Below are 10,020 nucleotides of genomic sequence, written 5' to 3'. Positions count from 1 at the left end.
TAAATAAATAAAATGTTTAAAATACAAAAATAAAAAAAAGTTTTACAATTACAATTTTTTATTTTTTAATATATTTTAATATATTTGATTGGTTATGCTATTACAGTTATCCCATTTTCCCCACTTTATTCCCCTCCACCCTGCACACCACCTTCTTACCTTCATTCCCCTCCCCTTAGTTCATGTCCATGGGTTGTACATATAAGTTCTTTGGCTCCTACATTTCCTATATTATTCTTAAGCTCCCCTTGTGTATTTTATACCTACCATTTATGCTACTTATTCCCTGTATCTTTTCTTTCATTCCCCCCCCCACCCTCCCATAACCCTCCATGTGATCTCCATTTCTGTGATTCTGTCCCTGTTCTAGTTGTTTGCTTAGCTTTTGTTTTGTTTTTGTTTTCTTTTAAAATTCAGTTGTTGATAGTTGTGAGTTCATTCTCATTTTGCTGTTCATATTTTTATCCTCTTTTTCTTAGATAAGTCCCTTTAACATTTCAGATAATAAGGGTTTGGTGATGATGAACTCCTTTAACTTGACCTTATCTGAGAAACATTTTATCTGCCCTTCTATTCTAAATGATAGCTTTGCTGGATGGAGTAATCTTAGATGTAGGTCCTTGCCTTTTATGACTTGGAATACTTCTTTCCAGCCCCTTCTTGCCTGTAAGGTTTCTTTTGAGAAATCAACTGATAGTCTTTTGGGAACTCCTTTTAGGTAATTGTTTACTTTTCTCTTCCTGCTTTTAAGATTCTCTCCTTCTCTTTAATCTTTGGTAATGTAATGATGATGTGTCTTAGTGTGTGCTTCATTGGGTCCAACTTGTTTGGGACTCTCGCTTTCTGGACTTCCTGGAAGTCTATTTCCTTTGCCAGATTGGAGAAGTTCTCCTTCAGTATGTTTTCAATTTCTTGCTCTTCTCCTTCTCCTTCTGGTACTCCTATGATTTGGGTGTTGGAATGTTGAAAGTTGTCCTGTCTAAGCCTCTCCTCATTTTTCTGAATTCTTGTTTCTTCATTTTGTTCTGATTGAATGTTTCTTTCTTCCTTCTGCTCCAAATCATTGATTTGAGTCCCAGTTTCCTTCCCATCACTGTTGGTTCCCTGTACATTTTCCTTTATTTCACTTTTCATAGCCTTCACTTTTTCCTCTACTTTGCAACCATACTCAACCAATTCTGTGAGCATCCTGATTACCAGTGTTTTGAACTGTGCATCTGATAGGTTGGCTATCTCTTTGTTGCTTAGTTGTATTTCTTCTGGAGCTTTGATCTGTTCTTTCATTTGGACCATATTTTTTGTCTTGTTATGGCAGTTACATAGTAAGGGGTAGAGCCTTAGGTATTTGCCAGGGCAGGGCAACCCACATCACTCTGTTGTGGAGCTATATGTGGGGGAGGAGTCTGGGGGAAAACAATGCTGCTTGCTCAGCTCTCTGCTCACTTTCAGTCACTTCCTCTGATACCCACAAGCAAATTGGGCCCGTCTGGTGCTGATTCCTTGGTGGGTGATTTGTGTGCATTCTAGGACCCTGTACGTCTCTCCAATGAATTCCTGTGAGGTTGGGAGTTTCTCTTGCTGCCTCAATCCCCGCAGATTTTTTCAGTCAGAGGTTTTGAAGCTTTATTTCCCTGCACTGGAACCCTGGGTTGCACCGTCTGTCTCAGTCCCCAGTTGTTTCTCCCGGTTTAACTGAACACGAATGTGGGACTGCTTGCTCTGCCAGCTACCACCTCGCCTTCCCTGGTCTTCCAGCTGCCACTTTGTTTCAAATCCTCTCCATTTGGCTGCCCTTCTCTGTTCCTCCTACAAGTTTGGATGAATGTTTCTTCTTTAACTCCTTGGTTGTCGGAAGGACTTCCGTATAGTTTGATTTTCTGTTTTTTGTTTTTAAATTTGTTATTGTCCTTCTTTTGGTTGTGCAAGAAGGCACAACGGATCTACCTAAGCCTCCATCTTGGCTGGAAGTCACAATTACAAATTTTTAAACAAATTCAAGATATTAGCATTACTATTGTCTCTGAGCCACCTTAAATAAAATATTTTAGAGGTATGCAGAGGATAAACAAATAAATGTACAAAATATCTAAATAAGGCTCAGTTTTAGCATTGCATCATTAAAATAAACAACAGTTTAACAACCAAAATAGTAATTATAGTGACAATAGTAATTTAAAAGCTATTAAAATTTTTACAAAAATCTCTCAAAAATACCAGTTTTATGCTAAACATAGAAAATTTCTAAAACTTTCCTTTTTCATCTTCTGTATATCTTTCACCTTCCTCAATTCTATCCTCAACCCACTTTTAAAACTCAGAATAAATCTCTTCTTTCCCAAACCAGCTCATTCTCACTCTTATTCCACATTTCTTTCACCTTTTGAGTCTAATATGTGATCCTGTCAATGACCTTCTTCTCCTACTCTTGTAGAGCAAGCTTTCCTATGTGGGTCCCTTTCAATCCTTTTCTTTAACTTTCACTCTGATTCTGTATAAAAGGAAGAGCATTAGCTTAGATGGTGAACATATAACTCTCCTTACTGATCAAAAGTAAACATGTTCCTGATACTCATATATTATTTTTCTCTGTCAAAATAACTATTATGTTTATTACCATCACATCTTACAAATTTAGAGGGAAGCATGTTTTCCAGAGTCTCCTCCGGGGCTTCATGCATGGACAAGGAGTCATCTGGCTGTCCGTGAGTCCACTGGCACCATTCCATCCGCATTTGTCATTTACTTTGACCAATTTTCTTTTATTTTATTGGAACTTTTGAGTAGCTAAATTTGGTAGCTTCTTCTTTTTTAAAATAAATTTTAATTAGCAACACAGACAGAGGCAGAGTCAGACAAGAAAGAGACAGAGATAATGTGATGCAGAAGTAATTTTCACAATGGGTCACAGTTAAAAAAAAATTGTAAAAGTCTGAACAAATCAATCCCTCTTGTTTACACATCAGTAAATTAAAGACCAAGAAGGAGAAAAGACCACAAAAGGAATAGTCTGAGTTCCTCTGCCAGTCAAAAACCATGCTCTCCAGACAAAAAGCTCAGGACACATGACAAATTTATATGAATTTATATGAGTATTCTTAATAGACATCAAATAAAATTACATTTTTGTTGTGTTTTTAACAAATTATGCTAACTGAAAAGAGTAAATCTGCACAAAAACAGGACTTCTCAGAAAAATCTCAGCGATATGGTTGCTAACTATATGGCCCATACTTTTCAATATGATTACTAAAGCTGTAACCTGCAGGCTGCTTTTCCCAAAAAACAAAACAAAACAAAACAAAATAAATAAATAAACCTGCAATTTAGATATTTGGCCACTAGGTGTCAGGCCATAGAGACACATTCTGAAGGACAGTGCTCCAAATTTCCTTTTTTGATAAAATAATAGAATTTTATATTAAAACTCATGAATATTACTGGGCTCTCTTTCCCTCTCTCTCTGAAAAGCCATGAAAAACAGAATGTCTTTGGGTGAGGATTTTTTAAAAACAGTTTCTGTAGTTTGTTTATTCTCAGCATCTAGGTTTCCTTGGCACTAAGCCCCCTGCTCAGTAAGTTTAATATAAAGCCATTTCTTTCTAATATAAAGCCTCTTCGAAGATCATTAAAGAAAAGAACTTTGTTTTTTTTCAAGCTCCCTGTGTACTGAAAGTCTTGCTTCTTTTCACTCCACTGAGCAGAAGGAACAGAGAGAGGAGGCTTCAGGTGACAGGAAGCCATAAATGCCACCCACAGTCTTAACTCCCCAATACTTTTGTACTTCAGCTTTTTTTGTTTTTTATTGACCCTTCAGTTTTCTCTATTTGGACTTAGACTGGATGTTTATCCTGTATTCCATCCCTTCATAAGTCACATCTGTTATCCAATGTAATTCTTAGAACAATCCTGGAGGAGGTAGAGGAGGTATCCTAGCCCCAGTTTATAGACAAGGAATTTAAATTTGGAAAGATGAAATGACTTTCCAATGTGTTGCCACTAAGAAAAGTGCAAAGTCAGAGTCTGTGACCACAAATGAGTATTCTTTCTTCTGCTTGTTGTATTAGCCAGGATTCAGTGAGGAGACGGAATCTACCTAGTAATTTGAACAAGGAGAGTTTAATATAAAAATTATTAATGGTAACAGGGAGTTAATTGCTAAAGAATACAGAGAACTGTAAAGGGATGGCAGGCATCGTGAGCGGTCACTATTGCTAGGGCTGAGGCAGAGTTTCTAAGGAAGAAACATCACCTCAAGGTGGAGAGCCAGACCTTGTTATGGAGAATTGGTTGTTGCCCGCTGGATGGTGGAGAGGTTGGGATGCTGTGTGCTGGGGATTGAGGGTACCAGTGAGATTCCTGGGAAGCCACCAACTTGGGTGCCAGTGAAACTTCTTGGAGGTTGAATACCACCAGATGGTCTGCCAGTCACTGGCCACAGGGAAGGAGCAAAATAAGAAGCACACCAGAACCAGGAAGTGAGGCCCCCGTCTGCTGCAGTGCTCATTCAGCACCCTCTAATAGCAAGGGTAATACTGCACCAGCTGGAAAATTAAAAACGTCCCAGCATCCAACTTCAGTGCCACAAAGCTGGGCAAAGAGGATTGAAGCTGGAGCTGAAAGACAATGAATCAATAACTGGTTACACTTAGCAATCCAAATGTGAGTGATGTTTGATAAATAGAAGTATACCAGCAATCTCTTTGAAAGGCAATTTGTAGAAGCTCATTACTTTGGAATTTTAGGATGGTGTCCCAGTAGTAATGGAAGAAAGTACTATATCCTTTTGCATGATGACAACATAAGGTGTCAAAAGAGTGTGAAAACAATAGGAATTATAGAATTGGTTAGCCTTGAGGGAGAGTTTGGGAAAGTGCTCAGGAAGGGATACGCAGAGAGCCTTCAACTGTGTTCAAGCAGTAGTGGGGCTCTTGGATGTTTTTATGTTATTCTAGTCTATATGGTCTAGACTCTTTTGCCTCTTATCTTGGTAGCTAGCATCACCGTCCACCTAGTTTCTCAGACAAGAAATCCAGGTACTGTCCTTAATGTTTCTCTTGTTCTCTAAATCCAATCACCAAGTTCTGTTAAGTCCACTTATTTAGTGTTGCTTAACTTGATTTGTTCTCTCTATTCCACTGTAAATTTCCTGGTTGTGACCACCATGGGCCTTCACGTAGGCCACTCATACTTCTCTTTCTGCCTCCCCATGATTCCCTCAGACCCAGTGTCCACACTGGAGTCAGACAAAAACAGATTATGGGGAGTTTCCTGGGGTGCTTCCTGAAATCACTCTTTTGCATTATATCTATCAGTTCTGCCTACAAGTGAGATCACAAATACATGGCCTACTCACTGCCACTCCTCCCTCCGTGTTCATGGTGGACAACACTAATGGATTGCTGCGTTTTTTTCTCTAATGAGTTCCAATTAGAATCCTACCTAACACAGTACTCCAAGCCAGTTGTTCCAAACATTAGTGTGCTTCAGGATCACCAGGAGGACTTTTTAAAATAGAGATTATCTCAGAGTTTCTGATGTAGAGGTCTGAGGTAAGAACTAACAATTTGCGTGTCTAACACCTTACCAGGTAACGCTAAAGTTGCTGGTTGGGGGACCACACTCTGAGAAACACTGTTTCAGTCAATTACTACCATAACCAAACACAGCTGGTACACAAGATGGAGCCTATTTGCTATCCCTTATTATGATACCTTATCTCCATGGGTCTTCAGAAAATGGGTAATAGCCATCCAGAGCAGATAAAAACCCTTAACAGGTCATATTAGAGGTGTCCTATAAACTCTCTCTTCCCTTTGATTTAGAAAACTTCTAGTTTCTCCTTCCAAGATGTTTCTGCTCAGTACCATGCATTCCCATCGCAAATCCTTTGTCTTGGGCTTACTTCCAGCTTTTTGAACCATGCCTTTGTTCCTAATGCAGTGAACTAACAGGTTGATTTCCAATCTCATCTTTGATCAGAAGAAAGCAAGTAAATAAGGTTCCTGTTTGCCTTAGAAAAGAGTATGAACAAGTATCACAAGCTGAAGCTGAGGGTGAGAGGAACAGTACAAACAGAACCCCTTATATTGAAGAAGAAGAGTTTGGCTGCAGTTTGCTTGCTTCTGTCCTATCAGGCATTCAGTGTGGGAAGCAACCTAAATGATTAAAACTTAGACAACTAAATATGTCACTCTTGGGGGGGAAAGGAAATGAGGAGGAACACTTAAAGTGAGAAGGGAGTACTAAAAAAGCAATTAATGTCTTCTGTCTAATAAGCTGCAAATAGATAGTTGAGGGATTTTAACACTGCTCTCAAGCAAAGATGTGCTGTGAGGTATATACCCACATAGATGCATTTCACAAAAACTGATTTTTTAAAAAGCTATATCCAACACACAATAAAACACAGGATTAACACTTATTCAGTGCCCATTTTGTGCCAGACTGCTAAACAGATACAATTCAAGTAGAGGCCAGACATCAATAACAAGTGACCTGTGAAACTCATGTAAACATCTATTTAATACAGGTAAAACTCACCCAGTGGCTATCATTTAATATATTGACTTCACCAAAAAGTCCATAGAGCTTTCTCTGTAAAATAAAAGACACATTTTTCATTTTCACCAATAACATTAATATTAATTTGGATAGTTTGAGTATGCCAGCTATCTCCTGTGTGGCATAATGTTGGCTATTCTCAGTTAATGTTTTGAATTGATCACTATCGACTTCAACAAGTCCACCCAACCATAGAGCATTGTGCAGCAAGAAATCTCCAGCACGAAACTTTGCAAACCACTCTTGACATATTCAATCAGTCACAGCACCTTTTCCATACACTGCACAAATCTTTTTTACATTTCAGTTAAATTTTTACCTTTCTTGAAGCATAATCTCATTTAACTTGCACAATAATTCCATGAGGGCCCTGGCCAGTGTGGCTCAGTTGGAGTGTTATCCCAGTAAACCAAAAGGTCTTGGGTTTGACTCCTAGGTTGCAGGTTTGATCCCCCATCGGGTGTATGGGAGGCAACCAACGGATGCTTCTCTCTCACACAATGTCTCTCTCCCCCGCATCCTTTGCCCTTCTCTATCCTTTCTCCTCTCTCTAAGATCAATAGGCAAGAACCTAGTGTTCATAGCAGCACAATTTACAATAGCCAAGACTTGGAAGCAGCCTAGGTACCCATCAGTAAATGAATGGATCAAAAAATTATGGTATCTATACACAATGGAATATTTCACAGCAGAAATAAAGAAGGAGCTCCTACCCTTTGAGACAACATTGATGAAATTGGAAAGTATTGTGATAAGTGAAGTAAGCCAAGCAGTAAAAGACAAATGCCATATAATCTCACCTATAAGTGGAACCTAATCAACAGAACAAACTGGCTAGCAAAATATCACCAGAGACATTGAAATTGAGAACAAACTGGCAGTAACCAGAGGGTAGGAAAGAGGTAAACAATGTGGGAAAGAGACATAAATGAACATGAATGAGGGACCCATGGACAGATCCAAGGGGGAGTGGGATTGAGGGTGGGAGTTGAGCGTGGGTAGGGCAAGGGGAAGTGGTGGTGGGAAAATGGAGACAACTGTATTTAAACATCAATAAAAAAGTATAAAAACAGTTAATAACCCATATTTTGTATGTTATATGTTATATAACATACCCTTTTTTTTTGTTTGGACATTTTAATTTCTTTTGAACTAGGAAATGTAACTAAACTAAAGCAGTTTAGTCCCCTGGGGATTCAAGCCAAATTTTGTAATCTTCAGCAGAATGACATCGTAACACAAGGTGTTAACAATGGGATTATAAACTCTAAATAACAACCACTTATCTACATTTTTTCCTTAGAAAACAGCCAAAAATCCAGTCTTTAAAGGCATGATATACTGAATACCTTTTTTAAAAAAAATTTAAGTTTTATTGAATTTATTGGGGGTGATGTTGGTTAACAAATTTATATAGGTTTCAGGTGCACAGTCCTATAGTACATCATTTGTATATTGTGTTCACCATCCCAAGTCAAGTCTCCTTCTATCACCCTTTATTCCCCTATATCCTTTTCTACCACCGGTAACCCCACTTCCCTCTGGTAATCACCGCACTATTGTCTGTGTCTACAAGGGTTTTTTTTCTTTGCTTAATCCCTTTTTCACTCAGTGGAACATCTTCATCTATAAAGGATAGAATTACCCAAATTATATGGTACCCAACCTATTGGTGAACCAGATAAAAACTGGCTGAGACATGGTGAACAAAGAAAGTGTTTACATTTTCAAAACTTGGTGTGAGGTTTAAAAAGTTCCTGTTGCTCTTAGTAAGAAAGCATGTAAAAATATTACAGATGCATTTACACTAATATTTGATTTTGCCAAGGTCTTTCACTAGAATATGAAGTTAAAGCATAGAGGATAAGACACCTAGATATTTTCAAAATAAATTACTTAGTAATGATAAGTTTGACATACTGAATTCTTCCATTTGCCACAAGAAAAAACTGACAATACAGACTATTTCTGAAAATGCTCAGCTCCAAAAATGGTGGCAGCAGCAACACTTTCCGCTACAGAATAGACCACCCACTTTTCCCAATTAACATTGCTATTCCTCCATGATACAAATTCACTTAGAGAAATTTGTCAGCTCTTAGTCAGGTCCAGGAGCTGAAAAACAGAGTGTGCCCTAATTAGTTAATTGTAAGCTCGGTTAATATCTCTAGGACCGACCCATAAAACTTGGGCATTGTTTTGTTAAACATCTGCAAACTGCAGGATTCCTTAGCCCTTAGCCATAGTTTCTGCTCAGCATCGTAGCTGAGTTCAGACCCATCTGAACTCAGGGCTAGGTGGGTGCTAGTCGTCAAAGTCTGGAAGGTCATTGCAGGAGTAACCCAGGTAGCCTTTGGACGCATGGCAGGTGGTGCGAAGGTGGGAAAATCCTGGTGTGAACACTAGGACGCCACTGATCAGCACAGGAGCGCAGGTTTGCTCCTCATCCCACCCTGTTCCCTGCCCCCCTGGCTGATATAACTCTCTGGCAGGAAGGAGCCTATGATACTGAGAAAGGTGCCAATCAATAAAAGCACTATAGCAAGCAAAATGGCCTTATGTGGGATCTTAAGAGGACTTTTCTTAAACCGAAGGTCAATGTAACCATCATCCGTGCTACAGAGCCCTGAGTATTTCGCTTTACTACTGGGGGTTCCAGGAGCCAGGTTGTTTTGAGATGGCATCGTAATACACCAACACAGTGGCAGTCGGTGCAATGTGTCAAGTCGACACTAGCCAACAGCTCACTTGTTCATTGATGGAAACAGAGACGCTCATGACAATGTATACTACATTCTTACAATCAAGCAAACTAGAGAAAAGAAAATGTTAATAGGGAAGTCATGAGGAAATTACACTTACAGTATTTACTGAAAATAATCTGTGTATAAGAGGATACACGCAGTTCAAACCCGTGTTGTTGATCAATTGCATTTTGCAAAGGAAGAAACTGAGGCTTAGAAAGGTTAAATAACTTATTCAAAATCACACAGATAGTAAGTGTCAGAGTCTGGATTCAAGTCTATCTGATGCCAAACATTTTAGCCTCTATTTAGTAACTAAATTTAGTACTAAATTTATGTATCCTTCAATAGAAACTTTAAAATTTATGCTAAAAATCATCTAAGTTAGTGTTTTTTTTAAAGTATTATTACTTTAGCCATTTTGGGTATTCACACTCACAAAGTATGTGCATTTGTTTTTATAAGGCTTCTGATTGATCCAGTGTTGCAGTTTTATTTAGCGGTAGACTCCTTTACTAAACAAAATCCTACAACAGGACACTGAACCAGTCACAGTCCTAGTATGGAAGATTCAATCACAGATGGAAAACTCAGGACAGAGTGAGTGAAGAGGGTTTAATGAGAGGAGTACTCAAAAATATTGGGTAGGGTAAAGGGAAACCTGCAAAGGAAGTGAAAGTATTACAGGTGGGATGGCATGGCCACCTCTAGGCCT

At 38.7% G+C, this 10,020-nt stretch overlaps 1 pseudogene; it reads right to left on the bottom strand.

The window, feature by feature from the left end:
• Positions 1–8,865: 8,865 nt before the first annotated feature.
• Positions 8,866–9,245, bottom strand: LOC119045169 (transmembrane protein 230-like; annotated as a pseudogene).
• Positions 9,246–10,020: the final 775 nt, after the last annotated feature.

The sequence above is a fragment of the Artibeus jamaicensis genome, unplaced genomic scaffold (genome assembly GCF_021234435.1).
Source record: "Artibeus jamaicensis isolate MK-2021 breed Jamaican fruit bat unplaced genomic scaffold, CSHL_Jam_final contig_3126, whole genome shotgun sequence".
Taxonomy (NCBI): domain Eukaryota; kingdom Metazoa; phylum Chordata; class Mammalia; order Chiroptera; family Phyllostomidae; genus Artibeus; species Artibeus jamaicensis.
This window is presented reverse-complemented; position numbering and strand designations above follow the sequence as displayed.